Source organism: Hemitrygon akajei, chromosome 1, assembly GCF_048418815.1.
Source record: "Hemitrygon akajei chromosome 1, sHemAka1.3, whole genome shotgun sequence".
Lineage (NCBI taxonomy): Eukaryota > Metazoa > Chordata > Chondrichthyes > Myliobatiformes > Dasyatidae > Hemitrygon > Hemitrygon akajei.
In genome coordinates, this window is record NC_133124.1 from 92,648,949 (window position 1) to 92,667,531 (window position 18,583).

General features: G+C 40.5%; 1 protein-coding gene across 1 annotated transcript in view; it reads right to left on the bottom strand.

The window, feature by feature from the left end:
* Positions 1–3,904: 3,904 nt before the first annotated feature.
* tsnare1 (T-SNARE Domain Containing 1) overlaps positions 3,905–18,583 on the bottom strand; it is a 1,022,909-nt gene continuing 1,008,230 nt past the window's right edge. The window contains exon 12 of the mRNA XM_073048100.1: positions 3,905–6,395. The gene's annotated coding sequence lies outside the window, so the exon portion shown is untranslated. The remainder of the gene's footprint in view (positions 6,396–18,583) is intronic.

Consider the following 18,583-nt stretch of genomic DNA (forward strand, 5'->3'; position numbering starts at 1 on the left):
GCCCCACTGTAGTGAAATTCCAGACCCACTTCATCCATTCATTATCAAGGCTGATGCATCAGATGTTGGCATCACAGCTGCTTCTCCCAGTGCTCTTCTCTAGATAATCAGATGTACCCTTGTGCTTTTCTTTCCTATTGCTTGACTCCTGCTGTGTAACTATGATGTTGGGAACTGAGGTCTTCTGGCTGTCAAAGATGACTTGAGGCATGGTGACATTGACTGAAGGGGCAAGAACTCTCCTTCCTGGTATGGACAGATCACAAGAACCTCTCCTATATCTGTGACACCAAGAGATTCAACTCCCATCAAGCCCATTGGGCTCTCGACTTTACCTGGTTTAATTTCACCCTCACCTATCATCTTGGCAGCAAGAATACCAAGGCCAATGCTCTTTTCCACCAGTTTGACATCATTGAGGGCAATGCCAATCTAGAGCCCATCCTTCCTAGCACAAGCATATAGCTGCCCTGGTGATTAGGGCAATAGAAGCAGAGGTGAAGGCTGCCCACAGTTGGTTGCAGGCCTATTTGGGGGACCATCCAACCAGCTGTTTGTCCCTGTCACTGTGTATTCCACAGTGTTGGAGTCGGGTTACTTTTCCCATCTGCTTGGCCATCCAGGAATTCAATGGACCATGTAATTGACAAAGATTTTGGTAGCCATCTATGTCCCAGTATGTCCTCTACTTCATCTCTCCTGTACCACATGCCTAGGCCAAGACGTCATGTTAGCATCCTGCTGGTCTGCTCTGCCTGCTCCCTGTGCTTCACCTCCCCTGGTCCCTTCTTTTGGTGGATTTCATCACTGGTCTATCTGCATCAGATGGAAACACAACCATCTGATAGTTGTTAATTGGTTCTCCAAAGCTGCCCACTTCGTTGCTCTCCCCAAACTCCCATCGGCTCGGGAAACTGTCACCCTCAGCAGGTATTTAGGCTGCATGGCTTCCCTCAGGACAGTGTTTGAGGACTACAGTTCACATGCTGCTTTCGGAAGCCTTCCATTCTCTTTTGAGAGCCACATCCAGCCACTTTAGGTTTCCACCCACAATCTAATGGCTAGACTGAGAGAATGAACCAGGAGCTAGAGAGAACCCTGTACTACCTTGTCTCCTCCAACCCCACAACATGGAGCTCCCAACTAGTGTGAGCAAAGATCGCCCACAATAACCGGATTGGCTGCTAACAAGTGATGCCTCGCAAGCCACAGGAGAAACTCTGGTTGGCATCTAGAGATCTTACCTTAAAAGTTGAGAGCTGCAAGTTGGCCCTGTGCTATGCGGGGCCAATTGTATTGGAGAATGCTATCACAGAGACTCCCAAAGAATGAGAGACCTGAGAGACTCCCAGATCTGTTCTGTGCCCTGCCTCCTGATATTTTACCAAGTGTAGGACAGGGTCTAGTATCCTGTGAATTGGGAAGGATATGGGCCAGAGGAATGTTCTTGGGTTGTGGCTCGTAACATCCTGAACAAGTCTCTCTTCTGGGACTTCCAGCTGGTACATGTCTCTGGCACCTCAGGAACTAAGTCTAGGGAGGAAGCCTTTGTCACAACCACTTGTAGGGAGGGGGACCATGTCAGTTCCCCTTTTGTAAAAAGGTTAAATTGCCAGATTTTCAGTTTAGTAGAATCTTGCCCAAATTGAGGGAAGTTTGGGAATCTTAAACCACCAGATTAATATTTCATTTGTCATAATTTTTAGGAGGCTGGGATGAAGTCAATCAGGACCCTGCAGACTCGCATACCCAGCTTCAGCAAGTTGGTCAGGTGATTATACCCAGGTCATTATAATTTTGCTAAATTCCTCCCTCCCTTCTAGTTCTCATCTATTTCTGATATATCATTTGGAATAATAAAGACTAATGCAAAATATGTTTAATTCATCTGTCATTTCCTTGTTTTCCATTTTAGTGCCTTAAACTCACTTTTCCGATTCTTCTTTTAAATATCCACAGGAACTCTTGCTAAATGTGTGCTTTCACATTTCTGGCTGTTTTTTTCCCCTCATAATTAACCTTTTAGTCAAAGATGATACCAAGTGTTCAGTTTGTTTGGTGACACAGAAAAAGAGGGAAAATGATTTGATTAGATTTGCTAAGTTTACTTTTTCCATCATATTAAAAAAAAACCAGGGGTCCTATAGATTATAGAAAATCCCTGGTAAATTGCACTTTTGCTCCATTGATTCCCATATTGGTTTTGAGAGCCCTGTTATTTACTTTGTAACATTCAGGCTCCTTAGAAGTTTATAACAGGTTCAGACATACATTCCTTTATGCAGAAGAAATTTGGCTTGAGTGTCTCAGAAAAGTTACAGGCTAAGCTACGACAAAAAAAAAAATCATAAAAACAAGAAATTCTGCAGATGCTAGAAATCCAAAGACAAGAAAAATATTTTCACAAACAGCCATTGCCCTTTGCAATAAATTACTGAGCTATGTCATGTGTAGATCCCTGTGGTATCATAAGCTCAAGTTGATAAGTTCCTGAGAGGAAAGTTTGGTTGTTTTTTTGGATGGTACTTTGATAATTAGTTTGAATTAGAAAATATTGGTCATTGCCACCTCTTGGAAGTTGAGTGGAATTTGATTCCTTTCAAGAATACTCTATTTCTTTGGATCTTCTTTTTCATTCCTGGTTGCTCAGGTCCTGCAATTTAGTTCCATTGACTTTAGTGATGTTTCACATCTAGGTGGTGAGTTACTACTCTGACACATGTTTAACGCCAGTGAGTAGAGAAAAATTCTCTTCATGGTTTAGGATTGTTGATCTGTTGAACCACATTTGAACTACGTAAGGTCACAGTAAGCCCTCAACCCATATAGAAACCTACTGGTGACAGCAAGGTTCAGACTGATTGTTTTACAAAATTTGCTATGACATAGAACATAGCCCTTGACAAACTGTTGGAAGTTGCTTCTGACCCTGACTGTGGAAGGAGTGACTTGATGGTTATTTCTTAGCTGTATGCAGTGAGAAGGTCTGAGATGGGGAAAGATTTCAAGCAAGAGGAAATTTTAAAAAAGAGAAAAGTGCCAAGGTGAGATGGTTTGAGAGGTTCAAAGACAAGTACTTAGTAGATGAATGATTAGTCCTTAAGGTGGCAGAGACAGTGAGTCAGAACTAGAGGAGTAGCATGAGCATTCAAATAAGGAAAAGTAGTTAAAATGGCACGAATCATTATGGAGTGTGATCTGAGATGATAATATTAAGTTTGGTTGCCACTTGAATGGGTTTTGGTTGTCAGTGTTAAAAATAGAATGGGATAGGGCAGTCTTCGAGAACATTAGATAAAAGATTGCAGATGCTAAAACCTGCAATGGCACACCTGATGAATGGTCTCATCCTGAAACGTCAATTGTCCATTTCCTTTTATAGATGTCACCTGAGCTGCTGCGTGTATCACTATAGGAAAGGTAAATCTTGCTCATCTAGTTCACTTTAAACAAAGCATTTCTTCTTACACTGCACCAAGAAAATGGAGAACTGTGCAGGGATCAGGCTGCAAATAATGGAAATTGGGTTATGAACACATAATCTGGCATCCTTTTAAGGATTATAGCATTTAATAAAGGCATTCTGATTCAAAATAGGACTGTGAGTACTTCCATTTTACTTCAGACAGTAAGTGTCAATATGATGATTACTTCTCAGAGGATTGTTTGTCTCTTAGAATATCCTACCTTTGCTTGGTAATCTAATGCAAAGGTCAAGTGCTTTACATCCTAAGTATATGCAGAGCTATTAATTAATCTAGCTGTATTAGAAAGAAAGGTGCTAACCAAAGCAAATGCTGCTTTCATGTGTGAAGGTCTTCTTTTCCAGTCCTAATTTAATGTCGAACTCTTTCAGTTTTCTTAGATCATAGGCACCTCTGCAGTCCAGTAACAACAACAAGTACTCATTATGTACCTTTTAATGCAACAAAATATCTCAAGGCACTTTACATGTATTATCACACAAAGTATGACAGCAAGCCACTTACAAAAGTATTAGGGCAATCACTAAAAGCTTGGTTGAAGATGTAGGTTTTGAGGAATGAGAGGAGGAGAGACACAGAGGACTAGAGAAAGAAGACAAGAGTTTAGGACTGTGGATGCCAATGGAATGCTCATTGAAAAAGTGTTAATATATTTGGGATGTTGGACTTGGGGGAGTTACAAAATTAAACCATTAAGAGACTTAAGAACAAGATGAGAACAAGGTCTTGCTGAACAAATGCCAGTGCAGGTGATTAAGCACTGGGGAGATCAAATATTTAGATGGTTTTAGAATTACAGAGAGTAGAAATCATGGGCTAGCCAAGAATAGACAAAGTTAGAGGTAGTCAATACATGTTCAATAGCTTCAGTGGGGGATGGGGGGACAGGGGGTGTTGCTGAAGGATCAGGTAGCATTGGGATGTGCAAGGGACCAATAACAATGGCTTTATTCTCCTCAACAAAGGACTTGCAAAAAATACCTTCTGAGCCAGACTGGATGCCAACCAAGCATTGGAAGCCACAGAAAATTCCAAGGTGTTTATGAGAAAACTACACAAACATCCATGTGGAAATTTCCACTGGCTTATTGGACAATGCTAACAGGAGGCTGTATATGAATGGATTCTCAGAAAAACAGTGCAGAAGTGGGAAGTGATGCCATTTCTGTCTGTGACTATATAGTGCCAGCAGACCTGGCTGGAAAAGTGGGGAGGAGAATTGGTAAGAATCATATGATTGACCACACCAAATGGTCAAGGCAATTTGACCCACTGAGCCTGCTCCACCATTTAATCATAGCATTTTCTATCCACCCTATTCTGCTACCCTCTCTGAATAAGCTTGAGACCTTTCACCAATCAAGAATCAATTTTTACCTTAAATACACCCAGTGACCTGGTGTCCATATCCCTCTATGGCAATGAGTTCCACAAATTCACCACCTTTTGACTAAAGAAATTCCTCATCATCTCATTTCCAAAGGGACATCCTTTTATTCCGAGGCTGTGCCCCCAGATCCCAGAGCCTCCTACTAACTGAAATATCCTCTGCATGCCCACACTATCCAGAGATTTAGGTGCAGTTGTTTAGAGGGAACAAGGTGGCATTTTTTTTTAATTTAGAGGAGACAAGTGACAGTGGCAGAATTGAAGATACGCATCTATGACATTATAGATTAAGAATCCAGTAAAGGAAGTGGTAAGGTCAGTCTTTAAACAGAAACAGGGCTAAACAAGCAGAAACACACACAAAATGCTGATGGAACACAGCAGGCCAGGCAGCATCTATAAGGAGAAGCGCTATCGACGTTTCAGGCCGAGACCCTTCGTCAGGACTCTATCCAGAGACTTAGGTGCAGTTGTTTAGCTTCTCCCTATAGATGCTGCCTGGCCTGCTGTGTTCCACCAGCATTTTGTGTGTTGTTGTTGTTTGAATTTCCAGCATCTGCAGATTTCCTCGTGTTTGCTCGCTAAACAAGCAGAAGATGGATTTAGAATGAGCCAGGAGAGGTTTTGGATGAAGGAGGAAAGAAACCAAGAGAAAGGCGAAGTCTCAAGTCCGAAGCAGAAGAAACCAAAGAATATATCTGGTAACCAAGAAGGGGTAAGTGATAACATAGCTACATGTAGCTTCAATCTCAGTGACAAAGAAGATCCTGAGTCTCCCATATTGTTGATGGAGTTGAGGGTTCGGAGACAGGAAAATGAAATTTAAGCAGGCAATTCCAGTGAAGAAACGGAGTCAAAACTGATGCTTGCATTTCAGCCTGATCCAGGAACAGTGACTGGTTTTGTCAGATAAGAGAGGGTTTGTGTGGCCAGCCCAGAACAGGAGTGAACATCTCTACCAGATGACTACTCTAAGCTTTCAAGACCTTGTTCTTCCAGATTGGCAGGTCAGAAATAAGGGCTTCATCAGTGGGATCATTCAGGGTTAAAGAGACTAAAGGTTAAACTGGGGGGGGGGGGGGGGGGGTAGTACATTAAAAATGGAGATGATATGGCACACAGAAAGATCAGGATGAGTGGAGGGCAGAAGTTGAGATTGAGATTCTGAGAGGGCAAAGTAAGTAAATTGAGGGAGAGCATGTACCAGTGGAAGACGCAAGAGGTGGGGCCGCCAGAGGGAAGGAAGTCAATGTGAGAAACCTAGAGAAGTATCAGATAGTGTACTGCCTGGGATAGTGGCAATGTGAACAATGAGACTACATAAAGTGAGTGGGGAAAGTTAAACGGAGGGTGTCAATATGATGACAATTAATTCAGGAGAGAAGGAAAGTATGATGAATTGAGATGGAGACGGAAATTGATAGAAGAATCCATTTTTGATTGAGCTGGCAATGATTCACTTCCATAAGGCTGCTTTACTCCGCTTGCCTTGTAATTATGACGAGGATAAATGTGCTCCATCTGTAAAATAAACAAAAAGGCACTTTACCTTCAGACTTTCTGGAGAGGATATATACCAGATAAATGATTGCATTATCTAAAAGATTATATATGTAGAAACCTTTGGATGGGAGCTCCACTTGGAAAAAAATGTTTTTGAACATTAGACATAGATTATTGTTTCTTTTTATCATTATATTTAATGGAAAGAAAACTGTAGATGTTCTGTTCCCAGAACTCATAAGCACAGCTCCACAGAGACCAGTAGAAACAAACAAAGAAACAGACATTTTCATAAACTACATGCTACGTCAAGAATCACTTGAATATGAATCACAGTTTAATATTTCAGAAGAGGTTCCAAGGTCAGCCTTGCCATTGAAATGTCTGAATGACTACTTGAAATCAAACTGTTCTGTCAGCTACTCTAGATTCCAGTTGTAGGGAGATAAAGGATTTCAAAAATAAATTGCTCAAAGATTGCCGATGATGAGATCTGGTGCAAAACAAACAAACAAACTGCTGGAGGAATTCAGCAGGTCCTGAAGCAAGGTCTTGACCCAAAACGTCAATTACCCATCTGCCCCCATAGATGCTACCTGACACATTGAACACTGAGTTTCCCCCGGTAGTTTGTTTTCCATCCAGTCATTATCACATTCCTGCGGCATGCAGATAACGACTTCAGTTTGCAAATAAAAAGTGCTGGAGATCTGAAATCAAAATTTTTTAAAAATGCTGGAAATGCTCATCAGATCAGGCAACCTGTGTAGAAAGAGATAAAGGGCTGACATTTTACGCCAAAAAGTTCTTTGTCAGAGCTTGGTCTGCGTGGGACCAGGCTCCAAATCACTAAATATCTTCTTCAATGAAGCATACCAAAGGATGGGCCTTACACTCAATATTCACAAGATTAAGGTCCTCTGGCAATCTCCCTCTGATATATCATGGCAAGGCCCTAGAAAATAATAGACCATTTCCCATGTCATGGGAGCCTCTTCTCATTGATGGTAATCACCTTCAATGCACCATCATCTTTGGTCAATCATGGGAAAAGGTATTTGAAGACAAAGTTCTTTAACCTGGCACAAAACTCATGGAACCCTCCCCTCCTATATGCTTCAGTGCTACCTCAAGACACTGGAAAAATACTACCAACGTTACAACTAATCTATAATTATTGGGAGAGACAATTCACTTCCCTTGACAGGATTTTGCCTCTACTCTGTTGTTGCACACTCAAAGACTGTTTGCCTTGGACTCTGGATGTCTTCTGCTCCAATCAAGCCACTGGGAGAATTGTTTGCTGACAGCCTTTTTTATTGATGGCTTCATAACAGATAGCTTTGGAATGGCCATGCTTTCCATGGCTGTCTGCTGCTTTGCCTACCAATCAAGTAGTGCTGTAAAGGTGTGGCTGGATTCCTTTCCAGGTTGATACATCAGTCAAAACTTTCCGAAGTACATTACTTCTTAGATCAGGAGGCCTTTTTTTGCATGCATTTGTGTTGTGAAAATGGATAACGATCTGAGTAATCCTTTCTACTTTAAACCTTCCAGTATTTACCCTATCAATTAACTCCAAATACATCCGTTTTTTCATCAACATGCACCAAGCCTTTTTGCTTGTATATCAAATATGAGATTAGTTTTACCTAAATGTAACCAAGTCATCATCAGTCTCGTCCAATTCAGCAAAGTCAGAGCAAATAATCTCTGAAGCTTTTAAAATACTGATGGTTCAAAGCATAATTCCATCATTCCAATTATGCTTAAACTCATGAAATATTCAGGTAGTTTCCACGAATAACTCAAATAGAATCGCATCTCCATCAGCCAAGGACTGAAATCTTTAACTCTGGAAATGCCATTTGATTAGATAAAAAAAAATTACTGTATATATGGAAGGAAGAAAATGGTCGTGAGTATACTGTTCAAACATTGAAATTTTCACTAGAGTTTGACCAGCTTTGATTTTCTTCTGCTATTCCTTGCAGTGCAATGTGATGGTTAACAATTATTTAACAATGATTAATTTGAATTAATTTCAGTAGACAATTACCCAAAGCTGGAAAAAGAAATTTCTTTTTTTTAAACTGAAGTACCCGAGATAGAAGCTGACCTACAGTTATTGAGTTTAGACATCTGTGAAGTCTACAAATTCACTGTTCTGGAGAAGAATGTGATTTCTCCCACAAGTCCATAATGGTGGTAATAGAGCTACAGGCATTTTGGATAATGTCCAAGCTCATCAGGAGAATCCATATGGATCTACCCTGCATCAGTAAGGTATTTGCCATTTGCAGCTATCATTTTAGCCTGCTCATTTCCCTGGAACAGTTCAGCCAGATAAGTTGTGTATTAAGTCTGTACGGATGGAGTGAAGATTCGGAGTACCTGGAGCTGCTCGAGTCATTATGGATCAGTAGGTAGCACTCTCGCCTGTGAGCCAGAGGTTTCTGGACTTAAATCCATGAGCAGAATATTGAACAGAGAATAGTAGTGTTGGATTCTAAAGCAGCTCTGAGATTTCTACACTGTCATTGATGGTGTAGAAAGCAATGGATCAGTATTCTCATTGAGCACCCATCCAAGCTGACCCAGGTCTGGATTCTGGATTGCTTGGGAACACTAGGTTCAATGGAGTTGGTTACAGGAAACATCATTCTCATGGCCACCCATGTCATCACTTTTGGAAAACAGGCAAAGTTGCATTTATATATTGAAGATTTCTCTAACCTAAACAACTGAAATCACACATACATGAAATCAGTATTATTAGGGCCAGCTAGTTTGTTAAGTGACATTCGTGGTTTAGTTTGTTATTGGAAGTTTACTTCGAACAAAAGTGACCATTCATAAGATGTTCAGATTATTTAAACCTGACTAATTCTCAACTACCTGAAATATATATTAAAAAAATGTGTATGCTAGACTATTGTTTATTGACTACACCTCTGCCTTTGATATTATAATTGTAAGCAAACTAATTTCCAGACTGAGACCCAATAGTTCTATTTTCAACTAGATCCTTGACTTCCTGACCAACAGTAAGAATAGGCAACAATCTCTCTGCCATGATTATTCTCAATATTAGTGCCCCACAAGGCCTACTCCACTCATTGTATTCTCATAACTGTGTGACCAGATTCTGCTCTAACTCCATCTGGAAATTTGCAGATGACACCACCATAGTGGGCTGAGCCCCTAGTAACAATAAGATGGAGTACAGGAATACTAAGAGTTAGGATCTACAAGTATTTGGATAGACAGGGACTTATTAGAAAAAGTCAGCATGGCTTTGTGCATGGTAGGTCATGTTTAACCAATCTATTAGAGTTTTTTGAGGAAGTTACCAGGAAAGTGGATGAAGGGAAGGCAGTAAATGTTGTATACATGGACTTCAGTAAGGCCTTTGACAAGGTCCCACATGGGAGGTTAGTTAGGAAGATTCAGTCGCTAGGTATACATGGAGAGGTAGTAAATTGGATTAGACATTAGCTCAATGGAAGAAGCCAGAGAGTGGTAGTGGAGGATTGCTATTCTGAGTGGAGGCCTGTGACTAGTGGTGTGCCACAGGGATCAGTGCTGAGTCCATTGTTATTTGTCATCTATATCAATGATCTGGATGATAATGTGGCAAATTGGATCAGTAAATTTGCTGATGATACAAAGATTGGAGGTGTAGTGGACAGTGAGGAAGGTTTTCAAAGCTTGCAGAGGGATTTGGACCAGTTGGAGGAATGGGCTGAAAAATGGCAGATGGAGTTTAATGCGGACAAGTGTGAAGTATTGCACTTCAGGAGGTCAAACCAAGGTAGAATATACAAGGTAAATGGTAGGACACTGAGGAGTGCAGTAGAACAGAGGGATCTGGGAGTACAGATACATAATTCCCTAAAAGTGGCGTCACAAGTAGATAGGGTTGTTAAGAGAGCTTTTGGTACATTGGCCTTTATAAATCAAAGTATTGAGTATAAGAGTTGGAATGTATGATGAGGTTGTGTAGGACATTGGTGAGACCAAATTTGGAGTATTGTGTGCAGTTTTGGTCACCTAATTACAGGAAGGATATTAATAAGGTTGAAAGAGTGCAGAGAAGGTTTACAAGGATGTTGCCGGGACTTGAGAAACTGAGTTACAGAGAAAGGTTGAATAGGTTAGGAATTTATTCCCTGGAGCGTAGAAGAATGAGGGGTGATTTGATCGAGGTGTATAAAATTATGATGGGTATAGATAGAGTGAATGCAAGCAGGCTTTTTCCACTGAGGCCAGGGGAGAAAAAACAGAGGTCATGGGTTAAGGATGAAGGGGGAAAAGTTTAAAGGGAACATTAGGGGGGCTTCTTCATGCAGAGAGTGGTGGGAGTGTGGAATGAGCTGCCAGATGAAGTGGTGAATGCGGACTCACTTTTGACATTTAAGAAAAACTTGGACAGGTATATGGATGAGGGGGGTTTGGAGGGATATGGCCCAGGTGCAGGTCAGTGGGACTAGGCAGAAAAATGATTCGGCACAGCCAAGAAGGGCCAAAATGCCTGTTTCTGTGCTGTAATGTTCTATGGGTCTGTGGTACCATGGGGATCTTCGACTTTCACCAATTATTATCAATTTACCTTACAATGAATCACTGCTTGATAATGCAATTGTTCTGCCAATAACTGCAAGAAATGGCAGAGGGCTGTGGATACAGCTAAGCACATCATGGAAAGCAACCTTCCTCCAGACTCTTTCTACACTGCACTTCCTCTGTACTGTAACTCTTCATTCTATATTCTCTTTTTGTTTTATCTTCTACTACCTCAATACTCTGCATGGCCGGTATGCACAACTTTTTCCACTATTCAACAGTGTATGTGGCAATAATAAACAAATTTAACAATTTATGTTTTCTCTTGTGAATGCAACTTATATGATGCCATATGCTTGTAACTCTGCTGCAAGTAAGTTTTTCATTACATCTCTGCATATTACAATAAACTTGCCTTTGATTTTGTTCAATCGCAATGGAGAAAGCGGCACATGGGATACACAGTGTACATGCTGAATCACTTAGAGCAGCTTTTGGATTTCCATGTAAAATGGTGCATGCATGAATATCCAATGACTACTGTACAATTTCCATCTTGCAAACAAATATGAAAATTTCACTATTATTGCAGCAAATGCAAGCTGTGTGCCAAATTATTTGTGCAGGCATAAAGAGCAGGCATCAGCTCAAACAAAAACACTTCCAAGAGTGCACTTGTTCCTGATATTTCAGCTCTCACGTCCGCATACCTAACAGCTAGCCAGATTAGTAACAGAACTAGATAGAATTGGTGAAGCACAGCTTTTCAAATGCACTTGCATCCTGTTTGGTGTCTACCCCTCTCTATTTCATGGTGCTTTATGCTTAAAATACACTGCCTGCAAATTGTCTGTTATTTTGGGGTCACAAGGTTAGTCATTCTGCATGCTTACATTGAGAGACACCAGCAAACTCCGAATTGCCATCAACAGCAGTCTTTTCATTTAAAGAGCATTAATAATAAATGCTTGAATCATCGACAACATAGTCTTAGGAATTTCCTACTGAACCGGGAGAAATAAAATGTTTGATCTAATCACTTTCCACTGACCTCCTGTATTTTGCCTCTAGAGTCTAGATGTTCTCATAATCAGTAATACATAGTCATTGATTAGAAGGAAGCCACTCTGCCCAACATGTCAATGCCAACTGTAAGAAAGAATTTTCCATTTAGATTTACTTGCCTTGTTAGTGAATTAACATGAAGCTGAATTTAATTTTGTAAGTTCTGAGGTTATAATGTCTTTAGCCAGGGTTACACAGGAAATGATTTGTGGAAATTCAACACCCAGCAAAGATGAGTTTCTAATATTATTACTTCTACAGTACTTCAATTAATAGTGCACTTTGGGACTTCCTGGAAGTAAAATAGTGATTCCTTTAAAATTAAAGACTTTCTCTTAGTTTCACTTTGCATGCACAAAATATTATGCAATGTTACACAATTATTATATAGTATATTAGCTTTTTTAAATTTCTTTTTCTTAGGAGATTGTTTCCTGGTATGGCAGATTTCTCATATGAAGAGAAATTGTTGAGAATAAGTTTATAATCTCTAGATCGCACATAAAAAGACCCTTTGGCCCATCAAGTCTGTGCCGAACTGTTATTCCGCCTAGTCCCTTTGACCGATATCAGGACCTCCATATCCCTCCCATCCAAGTACTTAACGAAACGTTTCTTAAAAGTTGCAATTGAACCACTTTCACCGACAGCTCAACTCCATTCTCACCAGACTCTGAGTGAAGAAGCTCCCCCCTCAGGACCCTTAAATATTTCACCTTTCACTCTTAGCCAATGATTTCTAGTTCTAGACTCACGCAACCTCAGTGGAAAAAGCCTGCTTGCCCTATTTATTTTTTTGTTATGCCCTTCTGGGACATCAACCACCAACAGCAGCTTGCGCAGTCTTTCAAGCTGTTCCCAGGTGTAGCCCAAAGATCTTTCATGTCCCAGGGATAAGGCCTTTGGAAATTATGTTAGTGTTTCTGTAGCTCAGGGTTATTATGGGATGGGGTTACTCCCTATGCCCAACCCTCCTCCTTTCGCAGCCCGGCTTAGGAGCATCCTTATTTTGTATATCTGTCAAATCTCCCCTCATCCTCCTACATTCTAGGAAAATATTCCTAACCTATTCGACCATTCCCTATAATTCAGGTTCTCAAGCCAGCAACATCTGTGTACTCTTTCAATCAGATTGATATCTTTTTATACAGGTTGTAAGGCTAAATATGGGCTTGATACTTCCCCTGGCAGGGGTTTAGAACCAGGGGTCACAATCTACAAATAAAGGGATGGTCATTTAGAGCAAAGATGAAAAGAAATTCTCCATCCAGTGGGAGATAAATCTTTGGAATTCAGAGGGCTGTGGAGTCTTAGTTACTGAATATACATCAAGACAGACAGTAACAGATTTTTAAATCACTCACAAGGTCAAGGGATGCTTGGTTACTGCAGTAAATACGTACTGAGGTAAAAGATCAATCATGATTTTATTGAACAGGAGAGCAGGTTCTAGGGACTGAATGGCCTATTTATCCTTCTATTATTGGAGAGTTAAGGAGTCATACAGTAAGGAAACAAATCATTAGGCCAACTTGTATTTGATGACTAAGATTCCAATCTAAGCCAGTCACATTTGCCCATGGTTGGCCCATATCTTCTTGACAAGCAGATAATAAAAATCAGTAAAAGAAGTGCCATAGGTAGTGGATATTAGAGTTTTCGTTTAATTCTCTTTGCTCAAAAAATCTTCAAGGTGACATAATTTAAATATTTCCATACTGTATCAATTTGCAAACAAAGGCTTGAAATGATTATATATAATTATTAAACAAAGCATCACACTCAAAATGCTGGAGGAACTCAGCAGGCCAGGAAGAGTACAGTCAAAGTTTTTTTAGCCGAAACCCCTCCAGCATTTTGTGTGTGTGGCTCAGATTTCCAGCATCTGCAGATTTTCTCTTGTTTGTGATTTGATAAACAATTATTATTTCCTTTAGTTCCTAGCTTTTGCTTTTAGTGTTTCTGATCACAGTTTCCTGCAGGCTTTTAGGCAAATTTTAAAAAGCCTTTTGAAAAGTAAGTGGCATAAGCTGAAATTCAGCTTAGTTCATATTCATCAGCTATCACGCCTTTCAGGAAAGGAACTAACTTGGTGATTGAAAGCGCTGATGCAGACTTGATATAGTTCAGGTCAATATTTCAATGTAATTCAGGTCAATCTTTCAATGACAAATAAAAGCAAATGCACTTCTTTGGGGCAATTAACCTCATCCATTAGAAATTGTGCAAACTATTTATTCTCAGATGTAAAAATTCAGTCTTAACATGTCATATTTCTGTACACTACACAATACAACTATGAAAACAGTAATCATCAAGTGAAGTCATGGAATTGCTGCAATAATCTCAGCGTGGGGTTTTTCTTCTAGGTGTCTCTCTGTGCCTAATATGTTGATGACAGTGTAATCAGTCACAATGCTGCTTATAATATGAAACAAACTACTGGCTGTGGCTATTGAATGGTGAAAGACAATATAGACCCTCACAGCCTTCATGAAACCTTGCTTCTTCATAAAAGATTGGGAATAACTCCTCCATAATCTCCATCTGCACAGATGCACACAGGGCTGTGTGCTTAGCCCCCTGCTCAACTTGTTTTACACCTATGACTGCGTGGCTAAGCACAGCTCCAATATCATATTCACATTTACTGATGACACAGCTCTTGTGGGCTGAATCAAAGGTAGTGATGAACAGCATACAAGTGGGAAAATGAAAATTTGGCAGGAGATGTTATAGCTACAACCTTTCCACACAATGTCAGCAAGACCAAAGAACTGATTGTAGATGTTAGGAGAGGGAAACCAGAGGTCTGTGACCCAGTTTTCATCTGAGGATCAGAGGTGGAGAGGGTTAGCAAATTTAAATTCCTGGGTGTTACTATTTCAGGGGATCTGTCCTGGGCTCTGCATTTAAGTGCAATTGCAAAGAAAGCACAGTTGCGCCTCTACTTCTTTAAGAGTCTGTGGAGTTTCGACATGACATCTAAAACTCTGCCAAACTTCTAAAGATGTGTAGTGGAGAGTGTATTGACTGGCTGCATCATGACCTGGTATGGAAACACCAGTGCCTTTGAATGGAAATACTGCAACATGTAGTGGATTCAACATAGTACATCACAGTCAAAATCCTCCCAGCCATTGTGCACATCTACATGAAATGCTGTTGTAGGAAAGCAGCATCCATCATCAGAGAACCTCACCACTCAGTCCATGCTCTCTTCTCACTGCTGCCATCAGTAGAAGATACAAGAGCCTCAGGACTTGCACGACCAGGTTCATGAACAGTTAATACCCCGCAACCATCAGGCTCTTCAGTAAAGGGATTAATGACACTTGCTTACCCAACAATGAGATGTTCCCATAACCATAACCTCACTTTAATGACTCTTTATCCTGTTGTTTCATGGTCTTATTATTTACTGCCATTTACTTATATTTGTATTTGCTCAGTATGTTGTCTTCATCACTCTAGTTGAGCTTTCATTGATCCTGTTAGAGTTACTATTCTATAGATTTGCCAAGTATGCCCGTGGGAAAACAAATCTCAGCATTGTATATGGTGACATATACATACCTCAATAATAAAATTTACTTTGAACTTTGAGAAGATCTACCCAAATGAGTCTGTGGACTTGTCCAGCACTGGGCACATACTTCATCTCGGTCCTTTTTAAGTTAAATACCAGGTCACGTAGGGTTCTCCTTTGGGATTACAAGCCATGTCATCCCAGACATAATTCCCACACTCTCCACTATCTAAATAATAATCCAATCCTTTTCCCCTATCTGCCTAGACTATTGACTTCATTTCTGACAATCAAATGCAACCCACAACATCCACTGCTACCTTCTCACCCTTGAACCACTGACCTCAACCACAGGCACCTCAACATTCCCTTAGAATTCTCTAAGCAATAACACAATCCCAACATATTTGATTACCTGTTTTCTGCCTTCACTGAATAAACAGAGGAATAGAAAATGTGAGGACTATCTCACATCACAAACAATACCAGCATGGAGAAATTCTACAGTAGCAGTGCCTCAAAATTAAATATTTTGAGATTACAGTTCATCCTAGATTTCACATGTTTTTCTAAAGTCAATTGGTTTCTAAGCTTATGGATATTGTAAATTATATTCACATTATCACAAAATCTTAAACATCAGTATTTACTGTAAATTCTAATGTTCAAAAGGCAGTGCTCAGTTTTGTGACAAAGTAGTGATTCTTCCTGACAAATATCATTTTTTCAACTGTCCTCGTGTTCCAAACCTCCTCTGGCAACATCCCATACCATCTCTCCAAATCTTTCTCCATTACATCAATATCTGCAGTGGCACTGCCTCCCGCAGAGTTAGTGAATGTGATAAAATTGACTAATCCGCAGATGTTGCTTGACCCACTAAGTTCCTGCAGCACTTGGTTTTTCCCTTACTATTCTGGCACTGAAGATAAATTGTCAGCAGAAACTGTATACATCTCACAAGGCATTAAACTTTTCAAATTCTACAGATGGTGTTGTGGCCAGAAAAGAGACATGGATGGCTCAGGGGCAGAAATGGTTGCTTCGAGCACCAGGCTTCAGATGTTTCAAAAAGGACAGGGAGGGAGGCAAAAGAGGTGGGGGCATGGCACTATTGATCAGAGATAGTGTCACAGCTGCAGAAAAGGAGGAAGACATGGAGGGATTGTCTACAGAGTCTCTGTGGGTGGAAGTTAGGAACAGGAAGGGGTCAATAACTTGACTGGGTGTTTTTTATAGACCACCCAATAGTAACAGAGACATCAAGGTGCAGATAGGAAGACAGATTCTGGAAAGTTGTAATATTAACAGGGTTATTGTGGTGGGAGATATTAATTTGATTGGCATGTCCCTAGAGTGATGGGTTTAGATGCGGTGGAGTTTGTTAGGAGTGTTCAAGAAGGTTTCTTGAAATAATATGTAGATAAGCCTACATAAGGCTTAATAAGAACTTAAGATAAATTCCAAGTTCTCCTGTCACGTTTTGTCACCCTGTAACCTTATCCTTCAATCTCTCTGAATTATGGAGGACATGTCTCTCTCCAGAAGACTTCATGACCATCATGACTCCAGTATTTCTACTATTTTTTAATGTTTCTTAATTGTACATATGATTGCTTTTATGTTCTATCGCTGAGCAGCAGTGAACCATCTGATTGGCCTAGCAGCACTCTCTTTGGGAACTAGTTGACTTGATCAGCATTTCTGATCTGGCTATTGTTCATGATTGCAACTAATTAAAAAAAAGCCTACAAGAGGAGAGGCTGTACTTGATCTGGTATTGGGAAATGAACCTTGTCGAGCGTCAGATCTCAGTGGGAGAGCATGTTGGAGATAGTGATCACAATTCTGTCTCCTTTACCATAGCATTGAAGAGGGATAGGAACAGACAAGTTAGGAAAGCATTTAATTGGAGTAAGGAGAAATATGAGGCTATCAGGCACAAACGTGGAAGCATAAATTGGGAACAGGTGTTCTCAGGAAAATGTACGGAAGAAATGTGGCAAATGTTCAGGGGATATTTGCATGGCGTTCTGCAAAGGTACATTCCAATGAGACAGGGAAAGGATGGTAGGGTACAGGAACTGTAGTGTGCAAAGGCCGATGTAAATCTAGTCAAGAAGAAGAGCTTACAGAAGGTTCAAAAAACTAGGTAATGATAGAGATCGAGAAGACAAGGCTTATAGGAAGGAGCTTAAGAAAGAAATTAGGAGAGCTAGAAGGGGCCATGAGAAAGCCTTGGTGGACAGGATTCAGGAAAACCCCAAGGCATTCTTTGCTTCAGTATTCACTATGGAAGAGGACCTTGGCAATTGTAGGGATGACTTAAAGAGAACTGACAAGCTTGAGCATATAGATATTAAGAAAGAGGATGTGCTGGAGCTTTTAGAAAGCATCAAGTTGGTTAAGTCACCGGGACCGGACGAGATGTACCCCAGGCCACTGTGGGAGGCGAGGGAGGAGATTGCTGAGCCTATGGCAATGATCTTTGCATCATCAGTGGGGACGGGAGAGGTTTCAGAGAATTGGAGAGTTGTGGATGTTGTTCCATTATTCAAGAAAGGGAGTAGAAATAGCCCAGGAAATTATAGACCAGTGAGTCTTACTTCAGTGATTGGCAAGTTGATGGAGAAGATCCTGAGAGGCAGGATTTATTAACATTTGGAGAGGCATAATATGATTAGAAATAGTTATCATGGCTTTGTGAAAGGCAGGTCATGCCTTATAAGCCTGATTGAACTTTATGAGGATGTGACTAAACACATTGATGAAGGTAGAGCAGTAGGTATAGTGAAATGGAATTCAGCAAGACATTTGATGAGGTGTTCCATGCAAGGCTTATTGAGAAAGTAAGGAAGCATGGGATTCAAGGGGGACATTGTTTTGTGGATCAAGCACTGGCTTGCCCACAGAAGGCAAAGAGTTGTTGTAGACAGGTCATATTCTGCATGGAGGTTAGAGGTCGGTGACCAGGGATCTGTTCTGGGACCCCCTACTCTTCGTGATTTTTATAAATGACCTGGAGGGATGAGGAAGTGGAGGGATG